The sequence below is a fragment of the Pleurodeles waltl genome, unplaced genomic scaffold (genome assembly GCF_031143425.1).
Source record: "Pleurodeles waltl isolate 20211129_DDA unplaced genomic scaffold, aPleWal1.hap1.20221129 scaffold_39, whole genome shotgun sequence".
Classification (NCBI taxonomy): Eukaryota; Metazoa; Chordata; class Amphibia; order Caudata; family Salamandridae; genus Pleurodeles; species Pleurodeles waltl.
Genome location: NW_027150097.1, coordinates 1,139,934 through 1,161,499, shown reverse-complemented (window position 1 = coordinate 1,161,499; position 21,566 = coordinate 1,139,934). Strand labels below are relative to the sequence as shown.

General features: G+C 43.8%; 4 non-coding genes across 4 annotated transcripts; all 4 read right to left on the bottom strand.

Annotated features, from left to right (window-relative positions):
• Window positions 1-7,453: 7,453 nt before the first annotated feature.
• Window positions 7,454-7,525, bottom strand: TRNAE-UUC (transfer RNA glutamic acid (anticodon UUC)). The gene has a single exon. It is a non-coding gene; the product is annotated as a tRNA-Glu (tRNA).
• Window positions 7,526-10,414: 2,889 nt separating this feature from the next.
• On the bottom strand, window positions 10,415-10,486 carry TRNAE-UUC (transfer RNA glutamic acid (anticodon UUC)). The gene has a single exon. It is a non-coding gene; the product is annotated as a tRNA-Glu (tRNA).
• Window positions 10,487-13,376: 2,890 nt separating this feature from the next.
• Window positions 13,377-13,448, bottom strand: TRNAE-UUC (transfer RNA glutamic acid (anticodon UUC)). Its single transcript has one exon. It is a non-coding gene; the product is annotated as a tRNA-Glu (tRNA).
• A 2,890-nt stretch (window positions 13,449-16,338) lies between these two features.
• Window positions 16,339-16,410, bottom strand: TRNAE-UUC (transfer RNA glutamic acid (anticodon UUC)). The gene has a single exon. It is a non-coding gene; the product is annotated as a tRNA-Glu (tRNA).
• Window positions 16,411-21,566: the final 5,156 nt, after the last annotated feature.

Here is a 21,566-nt window from a genome sequence, read left to right as displayed (position 1 = left end):
CGAAGGAGACTGGTGGAGAGCGCCGAAGTCTCTGGTATTTCAATACAAAACTAGAGACCTTTTCACACTCATATACTGCTCCAGGCAGATCTTCCACTGCAAATGCAAGTTATATGAGTCCAGCTGAAAACTGTTTATTTTTGGGTACTTGCTTTAGTCAAAGGTTACCATTTGCAACTCACAAAAAAAAAGCAAAGGGCAATTTCATACATTAACACTTTGGTAAAGTCGTTCTTTCACACCGTACATTTCCGTAAGTTTCTCTCTCCTTGTAAGTTTTCAGGTGTGAAGGCCAAGTGGAGTCAGGTCCACACTGTGCATCTTACTGTTGTGTAGCCAGAGTAGAGAGGTGTCCACACAGACACAGGACGTAGACAACACCTGTGTGTAGCATCACGTGCCCCCAGCAACACCTATAGAATAATGTATAGATGCCCCCAAACCGCAGAAACCACAAGGGGAATGAAAAGAGGAAGAGACGGGTTATGTCAGAGATACAAATGGTTTCCTGCTCAAGACCTGCAATAAATTAAAACAAAAGTATTATTACAAACATTCCAGGTCCTACCGATATTGGAACTCAGATTGCTGGATTCAGAGTCCAGAGTGCTAATCATTACACAATGGAACCAACGTCCACGATCCTCAACCCTAGGAGTCCTGAAGCAGTGTCAGTCGCCACCTACTGTCTATCGCTTGAATTCGTTCACACTGTAAATCTAACATGACAAATCCAACAGCACAACTAAAATGTCTATTTCACAAGTAATAACATAAAAACAGAAATATACTTTTGCTGATGCAGAAACAATGAAAACGTCTCGTATGATGCTTCGAAATCTCCATTTAGCATGGCCCCTTAACTAACCACCAAGAGTCTTTGCACGGCTGGGAACCTTTGTAAAAGAGTCAGTGGGTCACTGTGAATGCAGCAGATCTTCACCCCTGTATTTCTTACAAACAAGCAGAGTTTTATTCCAGGTACAGGAGGCATCTCTGGTGTCTGATACTACCGGTAGTGTTCAGCCTACCCTCTCTGAGAGAGCAGCAGTGAGGGTACAAAGCACACTGGTTGCAAAATGTGGACACTGCAAACAGCAGCTGCAATATCACAGATGATATAAAACACATAAAGTACTCAAGTCTTATACTAGATACAACACAGCAGGGAAATCATGTCATAAAACAAATGATGAACCCACAGTATGGACGGGGCAGGTAATAAAATGCAAATTTCCCATGGTGGGACCACAGTCAATTGCTGCCTTCTTCTCTGTGCCCCGGTCTCTTTATATAATCTGTACTTTTTGTTGTGCAATAAAAGAAAAACAAGGAATAACCCTTCATAGTATTAATGTACAGGTCAAGGGCTGGGGAGAGAGGGCAGTAGATTTGGGGGTCGGTGTAAACCTCTGACGGCATTAGATGGAAGCAGAAGACAAAGCAAGTGACATTTATTAAGACTTTAGGTGCATTTGTGTTTATAGAAAAAAACTGAGAAAGATTAAAATGTCTGAGTAGTGAAAAAAAATATATAGATTTCCCATACCGGGAGTCGAACCCGGGTGAAAACCAGGAATCCTAACCGCTAGACCATATGAGAAATGTAAACTCATCATACAGCTCAGTGTATGTGAGGTGTCTCCCAAGGTCACACTGCATTCTGTACACTGAGAGTTATATTGTTCTTCTCAGTAGTACACAATCAATTGGAGTAACAGACACCTCACTTCTGACAAAAGAGAAGGAATGACCAGAAGTCATAATTTCTGCCACAACCTGTCAGGTCTCATTATTTACAACCTTAGAACTTCTACACATACACAGAGTCCAGGACACGGAGGACAGCAGCAGTCCCTGCATTCACTATTACTAACCCCTCCCCTTGAACCAGACAAAGCCACGCCCCTCCCGTAGGACACTCCTGGGTTTCCTCACTAGACTGATGGCCCCACAGACCCCTATCCAGTTATCTTCCAGCTGCTTCCTTGACGACACTCCTCTGCATCTGTCACAGGTTCCAGGCTGCCCTCCTGGGGCTCGAGTTATACTCCTTCTCTATCTACTAACAGCACCGACTCCAGTCCTGACACTGGATTGGTTCACACAGAGAAGAAACAGCTCAGAAGTAGTCTGGGTTGTTCCCAGGTACCTGCATCTTCACAGAGTGACCGCCAGGGGGCAGCACAGCCAAAGCACTCACAGCCCACAAGGCTACGAATCATCAATTGGATGTCAGCAGCCTTGTCAGAGGCGCAGAGACTAGTAATTCCACAAAATTGTGGGACAGCAGAGGAAGAAGCAAGTGCTGAGCTAAAGTGGTCACTGCTGTTTTGTCACAACACCAGACATATGTTCTTAAAAGCATGTAAGCGCACATTCTTAGGCATTCTCGGTCGTCTTCTCCCTTTCTGACATTATACCAATTGTATACACCCGAATGGAGAAAAGTTAAATTTTAAGGTACTAGGAATATGCGCCAAAGGTAGGCAAATTAAACATTTCAAGTACAAATATTACCATATTTATTTGATGTAAAATGTAAACAAGTTAGACTGAAAATATGTGTGTGTGTTTACAAAGGATGTCTAAAGTGTATGCTGTGAGGTCAGGTTGCAGTTCACTACTTGCACTTGTGCCTTTCACAAGTGTGAGTACCCAGTTACACTAATGTCTGCTCTGACTTGTTATTCTGAGAGTCATGTGCTAAAGGGGGGCTTCCACCCTAGTTTGAGGGACCAGAGTACGAATGCCCCAGGGCACAGGAAGTACACAGTCCTCATTGATACAACTGTGGCCCAGTAACTTCTGACTGCCCTTTGACCCCACATACTGGCACATATATGTCATCAGACTATAGCACCGTGGTACATATGCACACATGTGCATGTACACGTCAGCCAGTTTTTTATTCATTTATGTGCTAATACTGTTCAGCATCAGGATGTGATGTCGAAGGAGACTGGTGGAGAGCGCCGAAGTCTCTGGTATTTCAAGACAAAACTAGAGACCTTTTCACACTCATATACTGCTCCAGGCAGATCTTCCATTACAAATGCAAGTTATATGAGTCCAGCTGAAAACTGTTTATTTTTGGGTACTTGCTTTAGTCAAAGGTTACCATTTGCAACTCACAAAAAAAAAGCAAAGGGCAATTTCATACATTAACACTTTGGTAAAGTCGTTCTTTCACACCGTACATTTCCGTAAGTTTCTCTCTCCTTGTAAGTTATCCGGTGTGAAGGCCAAGTGGAGTCAGGTCCACACTGTGCATTTTACTGTTGTGTAGCCAGAGTAGAGAGGTGTCCACACAGACACAGGACGTAGACAACACCTGTGTGTAGCATCACGTGCCCCCAGCAACGCCTATAGAATAATGTATAGATGCCCCCAAACCGCAGAAACCACGAGGGGAATGAAAAGAGGAAGAGACGGGTTATGTCAGAGATACAAATGGTTTCCTGCTCAAGACCTGCAATAAATTAAAACAAAAGTATTATTACAAACATTCCAGGTCCTACCGATATTGGAACTCAGATTGCTGGATTCAGAGTCCAGACTGCTAATCATTACACAATGGAACCAACGTCCACGATCCTCAACCCTAGGAGTCCTGAAGCAGTGTCAGTCGCCACCTACTGTCTATCGCTTGAATTCGTTCACACTGTAAATCAAACATGACAAATTCAACAGGACAACTAAAATGTGTATTTCACAAGTAATAACATAAAAACAGAAATATACTTTTGCTGATGCAGAAACAAAGAAAACTTCTCGTCTGATGCTTCGAAATCTCCATTTAGCATTGCCCCTTTACTAACCACCAAGAGTCTTTGCACGGCTGGGAACCATTGTAAAAGAGTCAGTGGGTCACTGTGAATGTAGCAGATCTTCACCCCTGTATTTCTTACAAAGAGCAGAGTTTTATTCCAGGTACAGGAGGCATCTCTGGTGTCTGATCCTACCAGTAGTGTTCAGCTTACCCTCTCTGGGAGAGCAGCAGTGAGGGTACAAAGCACACTGGTTGCAAAATGTGGACACTGCAAACAGCAGCTGCAATATCACAGATGATATAAAACACATAAAGTACTCAAGTCTTATACTAGATACAACACAGCAGGGAAATCATGTCATAAAACAAATGATGAACCCACAGTATGGACGGGGCAGGTAATAAAATGAGAATTTCCCATGGTGGGACCACAGTCAATTGCTGCCTTCTTCTCTGTGCCCCGGTCTCTTTATATAATGTGTACTTTTTGTTGTGCAATAAAAGAAAAACAAGGAATAACCCTTCATAGTATTAATGTACAGGTCAAGGGCTGGGGAGAGAGGGAAGTAGATTTGGGGGTCGGTGTAAACCTCTGACGGCATTAGATGGAAGCAGAAGACAAAGCAAGTGACATTTATTAAGACTTTAGGTGCATTTAGGTTTATAGAAAAAAACTGAGAAAGATTAAAATGTCTGAGTAGTGAAAAAAAAAAAATGGATTTCCCATACCAGGAGTCGAACCCAGGCCGCCTGGGTGAAAAACCAGGATTCTTAACCACTAGACCATATGGGAACTGTGAATGCATCACACATCTCAGTGTATGTGAGGTGTCTCCCAAGGTCACACTGCATTCTGTACACTGAGAGTTATATTGTTCTTCTCAGTAGTACACAATCAATTGGGGTAACAGACACCTCACTTCAGACAAAAGAGAAGGAATGACCAGAAGTCATAATTTCTGCCACAACCTGTCAGGTCTCATTATTTACAACCTTAGAACTTCTACACATACACAGAGCCCAGGACACAGAGGACAGCAGCAGTCCCTGCATTCACTATTACTAACCCCTCCCCTTGAGCCAGACAAAGCCACGCCCCTCCCGTAGGACACTCCTGGGTTTCCTCACCAGACTGATGGCCCCACAGACCCCTCGCCAGTTATCTTCCAGCTGCTTCCTTGACGACACTCCCCTGCACCTGTCACAGGCTCCAGGCTGCCCTCCTGGGGCTCGAGTTATACTCCTTCTCTATCTACTAACAGCACCGACTCCAGTCCTGACACTGGATTGGTTCACACAGAGAAGAAACAGCTCAGAAGTAGTCTGGGTTGTTCCCAGGTACCTGCATCTTCACAGAGTGACTGCCAGGGGGCAGCACAGCCAAAGCACTCACAGCCCACAAGGCTACAAATCATCAATTGGATGTCAGCAGCCTTGTCAGAGGCGCAGAGACTAGTAATTCCACAATATTTTGGGACAGCAGAGGAAGAAGCAAGTGCTGAGCTGAAGTGGTCACTGCTGTTTTGTCACAACACCAGACATATGTTCTTAAAAGCATGTAAGCGCACATTCTTAGGAATTCTCGGTCGTCTTCTCCCTTTCTGACATTATACCAATTGTATACACCCGAATGGAGAAAATTTAAAATATAAGGTACTAGGAATATGCGCCAAAGGTAGGCAAATTAAACATTTCAAGTACAAATATTACCATATTTATTGATGTAAAATGTAAACAAGTTAGACTGAAAATATGTGTGTGTGTTTACAAAGGATGTCTAAAGTGTATGCTGTGAGGTCAGGTTGCAGTTCACTACTTGCACTTGTGCCTTTCACAAGTGTGAGTACCCAGTTACACTAATGTCTGCTCTGACTTGTTATTCTGAGAGTCATGTGCTAAAGGGGGGCTTCCACCCTAGTTTGAGGGACCAGAGTACGAATGCCCCAGGGCACAGGAAGTACACAGTCCTCATTGATACAACTGTGGCCCAGTAACTTCTGACTGCCCTTTGGCCCCACAGACTGGCACATATATGTCATCAGACTATAGCACCGTGGTACATATGCACACATGTGCATGTACACGTCAGCCAGTTTTTTATTCATTTATGTGCTAATACTGTTCAGCATCAGGATGTGATGTCGAAGGAGACTGGTGGAGAGCGCCGAAGTCTCTGGTATTTCAAGACAAAACTAGAGACCTTTTCACACTCATATACTGCTCCAGGCAGATCTTCCACTGCAAATGCAAGTTATATGTGTCCAGCTGAAAACTGTTTATTTTTGGGTACTTGCTTTAGTCAAAGGTTACCATTTGCAACTCACAAAAAAAAGCAAAGGGCAATTTCATACATTAACACTTTGGTAAAGTCGTTCTTTCACACCGTACATTTCCGTAAGTTTCTCTCTCCTTGTAAGTTATCCGGTGTGAAGGGCAAGTGGAGTCAGGTCCACACTGTGCATCTTACAGTTGTGTAGCCAGAGTAGAGAGGTGTCCACACAGACACAGGACGTAGACAACACCTGTGTGTAGCATCAAGTGTCCCAGCAACGCCTATAGAATAATGTATAGATGCCCCCAAACCGCAGAAACCACGAGGAGAATGAAAAGAGGAAGAGACGGGTTATGTCAGAGATACAAATGGTTTCCTGCTCAAGACCTGCAATAAATTAAAACAAAAGTAATATTACAAACATCCCAGGTCCTACCGATATTGGAACTCAGATTGCTGGATTCAGATTCCAGAGTGCTAATCATTACACGATGGAACCAACGTCCACGATCCTCAACCCTAGGAGTCCTGAAGCAGTGTCAGTCGCCACCTACTGTCTATCGCTTGAATTCGTTCACACTGTAAATCAAACATGACAAATCCAACAGCACAACTAAAATGTGTATTTTACAAGTAATAACATAAAAACAGAAATATACTTTTGCTGATGCAGAAACAAAGAAAATGTCTCGTCTGATGCTTCGAAATCTCCATTTAGCATGGCCCCTTAACTAACCACCAAGAGTCTTTGCACGGCTGGGAACCTTTGTAAAAGGGTCAGTGGGTCACTGTGAATGCAGCAGGTCTTCACCCCTGTATTTCTTACAAAGAAGCAGAGTTTTATTCCAGGTACAGGAGGCATCTCTGGTGTCTGATACTACCGGTAGTGTTCAGCCTACCCTCTCTGAGAGAGCAGCAGTCAGGGTACAAAGCACACTGGTTGCAAAATGTGGACACTGCAAACAACAGCTGCAATATCACAGATGATATAAAACACATAAAGTACTCAAGTCTTATACTAGAAACAACACAGCAGGGGAATCATGTCATAAAACAAATGATGAACCCACAGTATGGACGGGGCAGGTAATAAAATGCGAATTTCCCATGGTGGGACCACAGTCAATTGCTGCCTTCTTCTCTGTGCCCCGGTCTCTTTATATAATCTGTACTTTTTGTTGTGCAATAAAAGAAAAACAAGGAATAACCCTTCATAGTATTAATGTACAGGTCAAGGGCTGGGGAGAGAGGGCAGTAGATTTGGGGGTCGGTGTAAACCTCTGACGGCATTAGATGGAAGCAGAAGACAAAGCAAGTGACATTTATTAAGACTTTAGGTGCATTTAGGTTTATAGAAAAAAACTGAGAAAGATTAAAATGTCTGAGTAGTGAAAAAAAAAACCATGGATTTCCCATACCGGGAGTCGAACCCCGGCCGCCTGGGTGAAAACCAGGAATCCTAACCGCTGGACCATATGGGAACTGTGAACTTTTTATACAGCTTAGTGTATGTGAGGTGTCTCCCAAGGTCACACTGCATTCCGTACACTGACAGTTATATTGTTCTTCTCAGTAGTACACAATCAATTGGGGTAACAGACACCTCACTTCTGACAAAAGAGAAGGAATGACCAGAAGTCATCATTTCTGCCACAACCTGTCAGGTCTCATTATTTACAACCTTAGAGCTTCTACACATACACAGAGCCCAGGACACGGAGGACAGCAGCAGTCCCTGCATTCATTATTACTAACCCCTCCCCTTGAGCCAGACAAAGCCACGCCCCTCCCGTAGGACACTCCTGGGTTTCCTCACCAGACTGATGGCCCCACAGACCCCTCTCCAGTTATCTTCCAGCTGCTTCCTTGACGACACTCCCCTGCACCTGTCACAGGCTCCAGGATGCCCTCCTGGGGCTCGAGTTATACTCCTTCTCTATCTACTAACAGCACCGACTCCAGTCCTGACACTGGATTGGTTCACACAGAGAAGAAACAGCTCAGAAGTAGTCTGGGTTGTTCCCAGGTACCTGCATCTTCACAGAATGACTGCCAGGGGGCAGCACAGCCAAAGCACTCACAGCCCACAAGGCTACAAATCATCAATTGGATGTCAGCAGCCTTGTCAGAGGCGCAGAGACTAGTAATTCCACAATATTTTGGGACAGCAGAGGAAGAAGCAAGTGCTGAGCTGAAGTGGTCACTGCTGTTTTGTCACAACACCAGACATATGTTCTTAAAAGCATGTAAGCGCACATTCTTAGGCATTCTCGGTCATCTTCTCCCTTTCTGACATTATACCAATTGTATACACCCGAATGGAGAAAAGTTAAAATATAAGGTACTAGGAATATGCGCCAAAGGTAGGCAAATTAAACATTTCAAGTACAAATATTACCATATTTATTGATGTAAAATGTAAACAAGTTAGACTGAAAATATGTGTGTGTGTTTACAAAGGATGTCTAAAGTGTATGCTGTGAGGTCAGGTTGCAGTTCACTACTTGCACTTGTGCCTTTCACAAGTGTGAGTACCCAGTTACACTAATGTCTGCTCTGACTTGTTATTCTGAGAGTCATGTGCTAAAGGGGGGCTTCCACCCTAGTTTGAGGGACCAGAGTACGAATGCCCCAGGGCACAGGAAGTACACAGTCCTCATTGATACAACTGTGGCCCAGTAACTTCTGACTGCCCGTTGACCTCACAGACTGGCACATATATGTCATCAGACTATAGCACCGTGGTACATATGCACACATGTGCATGTACACGTCAGCCAGTTTTTTATTCTTTTATGTGCTAATACTGTTCAGCATCAGGATGTGATGTCGAAGGAGACTGGTGGAGAGCGCCGAAGCCTCTGGTATTTCAAGACAAAACTAGAGACCTTTTCACACTCATATACTGCTCCAGGCAGATCTTTTACTGCAAATGCAAGTTATATGAGTCCAGCTGAAAACTGTTTATTTTTGGGTACTTGCTTTAGTCAAAGGTTACCATTTGCAACTCACAAAAAAAAAGCAAAGGGCAATTTCATACATTAACACTTTGGTAAAGTCGTTCTTTCACACCGTACATTTCCGTAAGTTTCTCTCTCCTTGTAAGTTATCCGGTGTGAAGGCCAAGTGGAGTCAGGTCCACACTGTGCATCTTACAGTTGTGTAGCCAGAGTAGAGAGGTGTCCACACAGACACAGGACGTAGACAACACCTGTGTGTAGCATCAAGTGTCCCCATCAACGCCTATAGAATAATGTATAGATGCCCCCAAACCGCAGAAACCACGAGGGGAATGAAAAGAGGAAGAGACGGGTTATGTCAGAGATACAAATGGTTTCCTGCTCAAGAACTGCAATAAATTAAAACAAAAGTATTATTACAAACATTCCAGGTCCTACCGATATTGGAACTCAGATTGCTGGATTCAGAGTCCACAGTGCTAATCATTACACGATGGAACCAACGTCCACGATCCTCAACCCTAGGAGTCCTGAAGCAGTGTCAGTCACCACCTACTGTCTATCGCTTGAATTTGTTCACACTGTAAATCAAACATGACAAATCCAACAGCACAACTAAAATGTGTATTTCACAAGTAATAACATAAAAACAGAAATATACTTTTGCTGATGCAGAAACAAAGAAAACGTCTCGTCTGATGCTTCGAAATCTCCATTTAGCATGGCCCCTTAACTAACCACCAAGAGTCTTTGCACGGCTGGGAACCTTTGTAAAAGGGTCAGTGGGTCACTGTGAATGCAGCAGATCTTCACCCCTGTATTTCTTACAAACAAGCAGAGTTTTATTCCAGGTACAGGAGGCATCTCTGGTGTCTGATACTACCAGTAGTGTTCAGCCTACCCTCTCTGAGAGAGCAGCAGTGAGGGTACAAAGCACACTGGTTGCAAAATGTGGACACTGCAAACAACAGCTGCAATATCACAGATGATATAAAACACATAAAGTACTCAAGTCTTATACTAGAAACAACACAGCAGGGGAATCATGTCATAAAACAAATGATGAACCCACAGTATGGACGGGCAGGTAATAAAATGCGAATTTCCCATGGTGGGACCACAGTCAATTGCTGCCTTCTTCTCTGTGCCCCGGTCTCTTTATATAATCTGTACTTTTTGTTGTGCAATAAAAGAAAAACAAGGAATAACCCTTCATAGTATTAATGTACAGGTCAAGGGCTGGGGAGAGAGGGCAGTAGATTTGGGGGTCGGTGTAAACCTCTGACGGCATTAGATGGAAGCAGAAGACAAAGCAAGTGACATTTATTAAGACTTTAGGTGCATTTAGGTTTATAGAAAAAAACTGAGAAAGATTAAAATGTCTGAGTAGTGAAAAAAAAAAATAAGGATTTCCCATACCGGGAGTCGAACCCGGGCCGCCTGGGTGAAAACCAGGAATCCTAACCGCTAGACAATATGGGAACTGTGAACTTTTTATACAGCTTAGTGTATTTGAGGTGTCTCCCAAGGTCACACTGCATTCCGTACACTGAGAGTTATATTGTTCTTCTCAGTAGTACACAATCAATTGGGGTAACAGACACTTCACTTCTGACAAAAGAGAAGGAATGACCAGAAGTCATCATTTCTGCCACAACCTGTCAGGTCTCATTATTTACAACCTTAGAGCTTCTACACATACACAGAGCCCAGGACACGGAGGACAGCAGCAGTCCCTGCATTCACTATTACTAACCCCTCCCCTTGAGCCAGACAAAGCCACGCCCCTCCCGTAGGACACTCCTGGGTTTCCTCACCAGACTGATGGCCCCACAGACCCCTCTCCAGTTATCTTCCAGCTGCTTCCTTGACGACACTCCCCTGCACCTGTCACAGGCTCCAGGCTGCCCTCCTGGGGCTCGAGTTATACTCCTTCTCTATCTACTAACAGCACCGACTCCAGTCCTGACACTGGATTGGTTCACACAGAGAAGAAACAGCTCAGAAGTAGTCTGGGTTGTTCCCAGGTACCTGCATCTTCACAGAGTGACTGCCAGGGGGCAGCACAGCCAAAGCACTCACAGCCCACAAGGCTACAAATCATCAATTGGATGTCAGCAGCCTTGTCAGAGGCGCAGAGACTAGTAATTCCACAATATTTTGGGACAGCAGAGGAAGAAGCAAGTGCTGAGCTGAAGTGGTCACTGCTGTTTTGTCACAACACCAGACATATGTTCTTAAAAGCACGTAAGCGCACATTCTTAGGAATTCTCGGTCGTCTTCTCCCTTTCTGACATTATACCAATTGTATACACCCGAATGGAGAAAAGTTAAAATATAAGGTACTAGGAATATGCGCCAAAGGAAGGCAAATTAAACATTTCAAGTACAAATATTACCATATTTATTGATGTAAAATGTAAACAAGTTAGACTGAAAATATGTGTGTGTGTTTACAAAGGATGTCTAAAGTGTATGCTGTGAGGTCAGGTTGCAGCTCACTACTTGCACTTGTGCCTTTCACAAGTGTGAGTACCCAGTTACACTAATGTCTGCTCTGACTTGTTATTCTGAGAGTCATGTGCTAAAGGGGGGCTTCCACCCTAGTTTGAGGGACCAGAGTACGAATGCCCCAGGGCACAGGAAGTACACAGTCCTCATTGATACAACTGTGGCCCAGTAACTTCTGACTGCCCTTTGACCCCACAGACTGGCACATATATGTCATCAGACTATAGCACCGTGGTACATATGCACACATGTGCATGTACACGTCAGCCAGTTTTTTATTCATTTATGTGCTAATACTGTTCAGCATCAGGATGTGATGTCGAAGGAGACTGGTGGAGAGCGCCGAAGTCTCTGGTATTTCAAGACAAAACTAGAGACCTTTTCACACTCATATACTGCTCCAGGCAGATCTTTTACTGCAAATGCAAGTTATATGAGTCCAGCTGAAAACTGTTTATTTTTGGGTACTTTCTTTAGTCAAAAGTTACCATTTGCAACTCACAAAAAAAAAGTAAAGGGCAATTTCATACATTAACACTTTGGTAAAGTCGTTCTTTCACACCGTACATTTCCGTAAGTTTCTCTCTCCTTGTAAGTTATCCGGTGTGAAGGCCAAGTGGAGTCAGGTCCACACTGTGCATCTTACAGTTGTGTAGCCAGAGTAGAGAGGTGTCCACACAGACACAGAACGTAGACAACACCTGTGTGTAGCATCAAGTGTCCCCAGCAACGCCTATAGAATAATGTATAGATGCCCCCAAACCACAGAAACCACGAGGGGAATGAAAAGAGGAAGAGACGGGTTATGTCAGAGATACAAATGGTTTCCTGCTCAAGACCTGCAATAAATTAAAACAAAAGTATTATTACAAACATTCCAGGTCCTACCGATATTGGAACTCAGATTGCTGGATTCAGAGTCCAGAGTGCTAATCATTACACGATGGAACCAACGTCCACGATCCTCAACCCTAGGAGTCCTGAAGCAGTGTCAGTCGCCACCTACTGTCTATCGCTTGAATTCGTTCACACTGTAAATCAAACATGACAAATCCAACAGCACAACTAAAATGTGTATTTCACAAGTAATAACATAAAAACAGAAATATACTTTTGCTGATGCAGAAACAAAGAAAACGTCTTGTCTGATGCTTTGAAATCTCCATTTAACATGGCCCCTTAACTAACCACCAAGAGTCTTTGCACGGCTGGGAACCTTTGTAAAAGGGTCAGTGGGTCACTGTGAATGCAGCAGATCTTCACCCCTGTATTTCTTACAAAGAAGCAGAGTTTTATTCCAGGTACAGGAGGCATCTCTGGTGTCTGATACTACCGGTAGTGTTCAGCCTACCCTCTCTGAGAGAGCAGCAGTGAGGGTACAAAGCACACTGGTTGCAAAATGTGGACACTGCAAACAACAGCTGCAATATCACAGATGATATAAAACACATAAAGTACTCAAGTCTTATACTAGAAACAACACAGCAGGGGAATCATGTCATAAAACAAATGATGAACCCACAATATGGACGGGGCAGGTAATAAATTGCGAATTTCCCATGGTGGGACCACAGTCAATTGCTGCCTTCTTCTCTGTGCCCCGGTCTCTTTATATAATCTGTACTTTTTGTTGTGCAATAAAAGAAAAACAAGGAATAACCCTTCATAGTATTAATGTACAGGTCAAGGGCTGGGGAGAGAGGGCAGTAGATTTGGGGGTCGGTGTAAACCTCTGACGGCATTAGATGGAAGCAGAAGACAAAGCAAGTGACATTTATTAAGACTTTAGGTGCATTTAGGTTTATAGAAAAAAACTGAGAAAGATTAAAATGTCTGAGTAGTGAAAAAAAAAAATGTGGATTTCCCATACCGGGAGTCAAACCCGGGCCACCTGGGTGAAAACCAGGAATCCTAACCGCTAGACCATATGGGAACTGAGAACTTTTTATACAGCTTAGTGTATGTGAGGTGTCTCCCAAGGTCACACTGAATTCCGTACACTGACAGTTATATTGTTCTTCTCAGTAGTACACAATCAATTGGGGTAACAGACACCTCACTTCTGACAAAAGAGAAGGAATGACCAGAAGTCATCATTTCTGCCAAAACCTGTCAGGTCTCATTATTTACAACCTTAGAGCTTCTACACATACACAGAGCCCAGGACACGGAGGACAGCAGCAGTCCCTGCATTCACTATTACTAACCCCTCCCCTTGAGCCAGACAAAGCCACGCCCCTCCCGTAGGACACTCCTGGGTTTCCTCACCAGACTGATGGCCCCACAGACCCCTCTCCAGTTATCTTCCAGCTGCTTCCTTGACGACACTCCCCTGCACCTGTCACAGGCTCCAGGCTGCCCTCCTGTGGCTCGAGTTATACTCCTTCTCTATCTACTAACAGCACCGACTCCAGTCCTGACACTGGATTGGTTCACACAGAGAAGAAACAGCTCAGAAGTAGTCTGGGTTGTTCCCAGGTACCTGCATCTTCACAGAGTGACTGCCAGGGGGCAGCACAGCCAAAGCACTCACAGCCCACAAGGCTACAAATCATCAATTGGATGTCAGCAGCCTTGTCAGAGGCGCAGAGACTAGTAATTCCACAATATTTTGGGACAGCAGAGGAAGAAGCAAGTGCTGAGCTGAAGTGGTCACTGCTGTTTTGTCAAAGCACCAGACATATGTTCTTAAAAGCAGGTAAGCACACATTCTTAGGAATTCTCGGTCGTCTTCTCCCTTTCTGACATTATACCAATTGTATACACCCGAATGGAGAAAAGTTAAAATATAAGGTACTAGGAATATGCGCCAAAGGTAGGCAAATTAAACATTTCAAGTACAAATATTACCATATTTATTGATGTAAAATGTAAACAAGTTAGACTGAAAATATGTGTGTGTGTTTACAAAGGATGTCTAGAGTGTATGCTGTGAGGTCAGGTTGCAGTTCACTACTTGCACTTGTGCCTTTCACAAGTGTGAGTACCCAGTTACACTAATGTCTGCTCTGACTTGTTATTCTGAGAGTCATGTGCTAAAGGGGGGCTTCCACCCTAGTTTGAGGGACCAGAGTACGAATGCCCCAGGGCACAGGAAGTACACAGTCCTCATTGATACAACTGTGGCCCAGTAACTTCTGACTGCCCTTTGACCCCACAGACTGGCACATATATGTCATCAGACTATAGCACCGTGGTACATATGCACACATGTGCATGTACACGTCAGCCAGTTTTTTATTCATTTATCTGCTAATACTGTTCAGCATCAGGATGTGATGTCGAAGGAGACTGGTGGAGAGCGCCGAAGTCTCTGGTATTTCAAGACAAAACTAGAGACCTTTTCACACTCATATACTGCTCCAGGCAGATCTTCCACTGCAAATGCAAGTTATATGAGTCCAGCTGAAAACTGTTTATTTTTGGGTACTTGCTTTAGTCAAAGGTTACCATTTGCAACTCACAAAAAAAAAGCAAAGGGCAATTTCATACATTAACACTTTGGTAAAGTCGTTCTTTCACACCGTACATTTCCGTAAGTTTCTCTCTCCTTGTAAGTTATGCGGTGTGAAGGCCAAGTGGAGGCAGGTCCACACTGTGCATCTTACAGTAGTGTAGCCAGAGTAGAGAGGTGTCCACACAGACACAGGACGTAGACAACACCTGTGTGTAGCATCAAGTGTCCCCATCAACGCCTATAGAATAATGTATAGATGCCCCCAAACCGCAGAAACCACGAGGGGAATGAAAAGAGGAAGAGACGGGTTATGTCAGAGATACAAATGGTTTCCTGCTCAAGACCTGCAATAAATTAAAACAAAAGTATTATTACAAACATTCCAGGTCCTACCGATATTGGAACTCAGATTGCTAGATTCAGAGTCCAGAGTGCTAATCATTACACGATGGAACCAACGTCCACGATCCTCAACCCTAGGAGTCCTGAAGCAGTGTCAGTCGCCACCTACTGTCTATCGCTTGAATTCGTTCACACTGTAAATCAAACATGACAAATCCAACAGCACAACTAAAATGTGTATTTCACAAGTAATAACATAAAAACAGAAATATACTTTTGCTGATGCAGAAACAAAGAAAACGTCTCGTCTGATGCTTTGAAATCTCCATTTAGTATGGCCCCTTAACTAACCACCAAGAGTCTTTGCACGGCTGGGAACCTTCGTAAAAGGGTCAGTGGGTCACTGTGAATGCAGCAGATCTTCACCCCTGTATTTCTTACAAAGAAGCAATGTTTTATTCCAGGTACAGGAGGCATCTCTGGTGTCTGATACTACCGGTAGTGTTCAGCCTACCCTCTCTGAGAGAGCAGCAGTGAGGGTACAAAGCACACTGGTTGCAAAATGTGGACACTGCAAACAACAGTTGCAATATCACAGATGATATAAAACCCATAAAGTACTCAAGTCTTATACTAGAAACAACACAGCAGGGGAATCATGTCATAAAACAAATGATGAACCCACAATATGGACGGGGCAGGTAATAAATTGCGAATTTCCCATGGTGGGACCACAGTCAATTGCTGCCTTCTTCTCTGTGCCCCGGTCTCTTTATATAATCTGTACTTTTTGTTGTGCAATAAAAGAAAAACAAGGAATAACCCTTCATTGTATTAATGTACAGGTCAAGGGCTGGGGAGAGAGGGCAGTAGATTTGGGGGTCGGTGTAAACCTCTGACGGCATTAGATGGAAGCAGAAGACAAAGCAAGTGACATTTATTAAGACTTTAGGTGCATTTAGGTTTATAGAAAAAAACTGAGAAAGATTAAAATGTCTGAGTAGTGAAAAAAAAAAATGTGGATTTCCCATACCGGGAGTCAAACCCGGGCCACCTGGGTGAAAACCAGGAATCCTAACCGCTAGACCATATGGGAACTGAGAACTTTTTATACAGCTTAGTGTATGTGAGGTGTCTCCCAAGGTCACACTGAATTCCGTACACTGACAGTTATATTGTTCTTCTCAGTAGTACACAATCAATTGGGGTAACAGACACCTCACTTCTGACAAAAGAGAAGGAATGACCAGAAGTCATCATTTCTGCCAAAACCTGTCAGGTCTCATTATTTACAACCTTAGAGCTTCTACACATACACAGAGCCCAGGACACGGAGGACAGCAGCAGTCCCTGCATTCACTATTACTAACCCCTCCCCTTGAGCCAGACAAAGCCACGCCCCTCCCGTAGGACACTCCTGGGTTTCCTCACCAGACTGATGGCCCCACAGACCCCTCTCCAGTTATCTTCCAGCTGCTTCCTTGACGACACTCCCCTGCACCTGTCACAGGCTCCAGGCTGCCCTCCTGTGGCTCGAGTTATACTCCTTCTCTATCTACTAACAGCACCGACTCCAGTCCTGACACTGGATTGGTTCACACAGAGAAGAAACAGCTCAGAAGTAGTCTGGGTTGTTCCCAGGTACCTGCATCTTCACAGAGTGACTGCCAGGGGGCAGCACAGCCAAAGCACTCACAGCCCACAAGGCTACAAATCATCAATTGGATGTCAGCAGCCTTGTCAGAGGCGCAGAGACTAGTAATTCCACAATATTTTGGGACAGCAGAGGAAGAAGCAAGTGCTGAGCTGAAGTGGTCACTGCTGTTTTGTCAAAGCACCAGACATATGTTCTTAAAAGCAGGTAAGCACACATTCTTAGGAATTCTCGGTCGTCTTCTCCCTTTCTGACATTATACCAATTGTATACACCCGAATGGAGAAAAGTTAAAATATAAGGTACTAGGAATATGCGCCAAAGGTAGGCAAATTAAACATTTCAAGTACAAATATTACCATATTTATTGATGTAAAATGTAAACAAGTTAGACTGAAAATATGTGTGTGTGTTTACAAAGGATGTCTAGAGTGTATGCTGTGAGGTCAGGTTGCAGTTCACTACTTGCACTTGTGCCTTTCACAAGTGTGAGTACCCAGTTACACTAATGTCTGCTCTGACTTGTTATTCTGAGAGTCATGTGCTAAAGGGGGGCTTCCACCCTAGTTTGAGGGACCAGAGTACGAATGCCCCAGGGCACAGGAAGTACACAGTCCTCATTGATACAACTGTGGCCCAGTAACTTCTGACTGCCCTTTGACCCCACAGACTGGCACATATATGTCATCAGACTATAGCACCGTGGTACATATGCACACATGTGCATGTACACGTCAGCCAGTTTTTTATTCATTTATCTGCTAATACTGTTCAGCATCAGGATGTGATGTCGAAGGAGACTGGTGGAGAGCGCCGAAGTCTCTGGTATTTCAAGACAAAACTAGAGACCTTTTCACACTCATATACTGCTCCAGGCAGATCTTCCACTGCAAATGCAAGTTATATGAGTCCAGCTGAAAACTGTTTATTTTTGGGTACTTGCTTTAGTCAAAGGTTACCATTTGCAACTCACAAAAAAAAAGCAAAGGGCAATTTCATACATTAACACTTTGGTAAAGTCGTTCTTTCACACCGTACATTTCCGTAAGTTTCTCTCTCCTTGTAAGTTATGCGGTGTGAAGGCCAAGTGGAGGCAGGTCCACACTGTGCATCTTACAGTAGTGTAGCCAGAGTAGAGAGGTGTCCACACAGACACAGGACGTAGACAACACCTGTGTGTAGCATCAAGTGTCCCCATCAACGCCTATAGAATAATGTATAGATGCCCCCAAACCGCAGAAACCACGAGGGGAATGAAAAGAGGAAGAGACGGGTTATGTCAGAGATACAAATGGTTTCCTGCTCAAGACCTGCAATAAATTAAAACAAAAGTATTATTACAAACATTCCAGGTCCTACCGATATTGGAACTCAGATTGCTAGATTCAGAGTCCAGAGTGCTAATCATTACACGATGGAACCAACGTCCACGATCCTCAACCCTAGGAGTCCTGAAGCAGTGTCAGTCGCCACCTACTGTCTATCGCTTGAATTCGTTCACACTGTAAATCAAACATGACAAATCCAACAGCACAACTAAAATGTGTATTTCACAAGTAATAACATAAAAACAGAAATATACTTTTGCTGATGCAGAAACAAAGAAAACGTCTCGTCTGATGCTTTGAAATCTCCATTTAGTATGGCCCCTTAACTAACCACCAAGAGTCTTTGCACGGCTGGGAACCTTCGTAAAAGGGTCAGTGGGTCACTGTGAATGCAGCAGATCTTCACCCCTGTATTTCTTACAAAGAAGCAATGTTTTATTCCAGGTACAGGAGGCATCTCTGGTGTCTGATACTACCGGTAGTGTTCAGCCTACCCTCTCTGAGAGAGCAGCAGTGAGGGTACAAAGCACACTGGTTGCAAAATGTGGACACTGCAAACAACAGTTGCAATATCACAGATGATATAAAACCCATAAAGTACTCAAGTCTTATACTAGAAACAACACAGCAGGGGAATCATGTCATAAAACAAATGATGAACCCACAATATGGACGGGGCAGGTAATAAATTGCGAATTTCCCATGGTGGGACCACAGTCAATTGCTGCCTTCTTCTCTGTGCCCCGGTCTCTTTATATAATCTGTACTTTTTGTTGTGCAATAAAAGAAAAACAAGGAATAACCCTTCATTGTATTAATGTACAGGTCAAGGGCTGGGGAGAGAGGGCAGTAGATTTGGGGGTCGGTGTAAACCTCTGACGGCATTAGATGGAAGCAGAAGACAAAGCAAGTGACATTTATTAAGACTTTAGGTGCATTTAGGTTTATAGAAAAAAACTGAGAAAGATTAAAATGTCTGAGTAGTGAAAAAAAAAATATGGATTTCCCATACCAGGAGTCGAACCCGGGACACCTGGGTGAAAACCAGGAATCCTAAGCGCTAGACTATATGGGAACTGTGAACTTTTTATACAGCTTAGTGTATGTGAGGTGTCTCCCAAGGCCCACTGCATTCCGTACACTGAGAGTGATATTGTTCTTCTCAGTAGTACACAATCAATTGGGGTAAAAGACACCTCACTTCTGACAAAAGAGAAGGAATGACCAGAAGTCATCATTTCTGCCACAACCTGTCAGGTTTCATTATTTACAACCTTAGAGCTTCTACAGATACACAGAGCCCCGGACACGGAGGACAGCAGCAGTCCCTGCATTCACTATTACTAACCCCTCCCCTTGAGCCAGACAAAGCCACGCCCCTCCCGTAGGACACTCCTGGGTTTCCTCACCAGACTGATGGCCCCACAGACCCCTCGCCAGTTATCTTCCAGCTGCTTCCTTGACGACACTCCCCTGCACCTGTCACAGGCTCCAGGCTGCCCTCCTGGGGCTCGAGTTATACTCCTTCTCTATCTACTAACAGCACCGACTCCATTCCTGACACTGGATTGGTTCACACAGAGAAGAAACAGCTCAGAAGTAGTCTGGGTTGTTCCCAGGTACCTGCATCTTCACAGAGTGACTGCCAGGGGGCAGCACAGCCAAAGCACTCACAGCCCACAAGGCTACAAATCATCAATTGGATGTCAGCAGCCTTGTCAGAGGCGCAGAGACTAGTAATTCCACAATATTTTGGGACAGCAGAGGAAGAAGCAAGTGCTGAGCTGAAGTGGTCACTGCTGTTTTGTCACAACACCAGACATATGTTCTTAAAAGCATGTAAGCGCACATTCTTAGGAATTCTCGGTCGTCTTCTCCCTTTCTGACATTATACCAATTGTATACACCCGAATGGAGAAAATTTAAAATATAAGGTACTAGGAATATGCGCCAAAGGTAGGCAAATTAAACATTTCAAGTACAAATATTACCATATTTATTGATGTAAAATGTAAACAAGTTAGACTGAAAATATGTGTGTGTGTTTACAAAGGATGTCTAAAGTGTATGCTGTGAGGTCAGGTTGCAGTTCACTACTTGCACTTGTGCCTTTCACAAGTGTGAGTACCCAGTTACACTAATGTCTGCTCTGACTTGTTATTCTGAGAGTCATGTGCTAAAGGGGGGGTTCCACCCTAGTTTGAGGGACCAGAGTACGAATGCCCCAGGGCACAGGAAGTACACAGTCCTCATTGATACAACTGTGGCCCAGTAACTTCTGACTGCCCTTTGGCCCCACAGACTGGCACATATATGTCATCAGACTATAGCACCGTGGTACATATGCACACATGTGCATGTACACGTCAGCCAGTTTTTTATTCATTTATGTGCTAATACTGTTCAGCATCAGGATGTGATGTCGAAGGAGACTGGTGGAGAGCGCCGAAGTCTCTGGTATTTCAAGACAAAACTAGAGACCTTTTCACACTCATATACTGCTCCAGGCAGATCTTCCACTGCAAATGCAAGTTATATGTGTCCAGCTGAAAACTGTTTATTTTTGGGTACTTGCTTTAGTCAAAGGTTACCATTTGCAACTCACAAAAAAAAGCAAAGGGCAATTTCATACATTAACACTTTGGTAAAGTCGTTCTTTCACACCGTACATTTCCGTAAGTTTCTCTCTCCTTGTAAGTTATCCGGTGTGAAGGGCAAGTGGAGTCAGGTCCACACTGTGCATCTTACAGTTGTGTAGCCAGAGTAGAGAGGTGTCCACACAGACACAGGACGTAGACAACACCTGTGTGTAGCATCAAGTGTCCCAGCAACGCCTATAGAATAATGTATAGATGCCCCCAAACCGCAGAAACCACGAGGAGAATGAAAAGAGGAAGAGACGGGTTATGTCAGAGATACAAATGGTTTCCTGCTCAAGACCTGCAATAAATTAAAACAAAAGTATTATTACAAACATCCCAGGTCCTACCGATATTGGAACTCAGATTGCTGGATTCAGAGTCCAGAGTGCTAATCATTACACGATGGAACCAACGTCCACGATCCTCAACCCTAGGAGTCCTGAAGCAGTGTCAGTCGCCACCTACTGTCTATCGCTTGAATTCGTTCACACTGTAAATCAAACATGACAAATCCAACAGCACAACTAAAATGTGTATTTTACAAGTAATAACATAAAAACAGAAATATACTTTTGCTGATGCAGAAACAAAGAAAATGTCTCGTCTGATGCTTCGAAATCTCCATTTA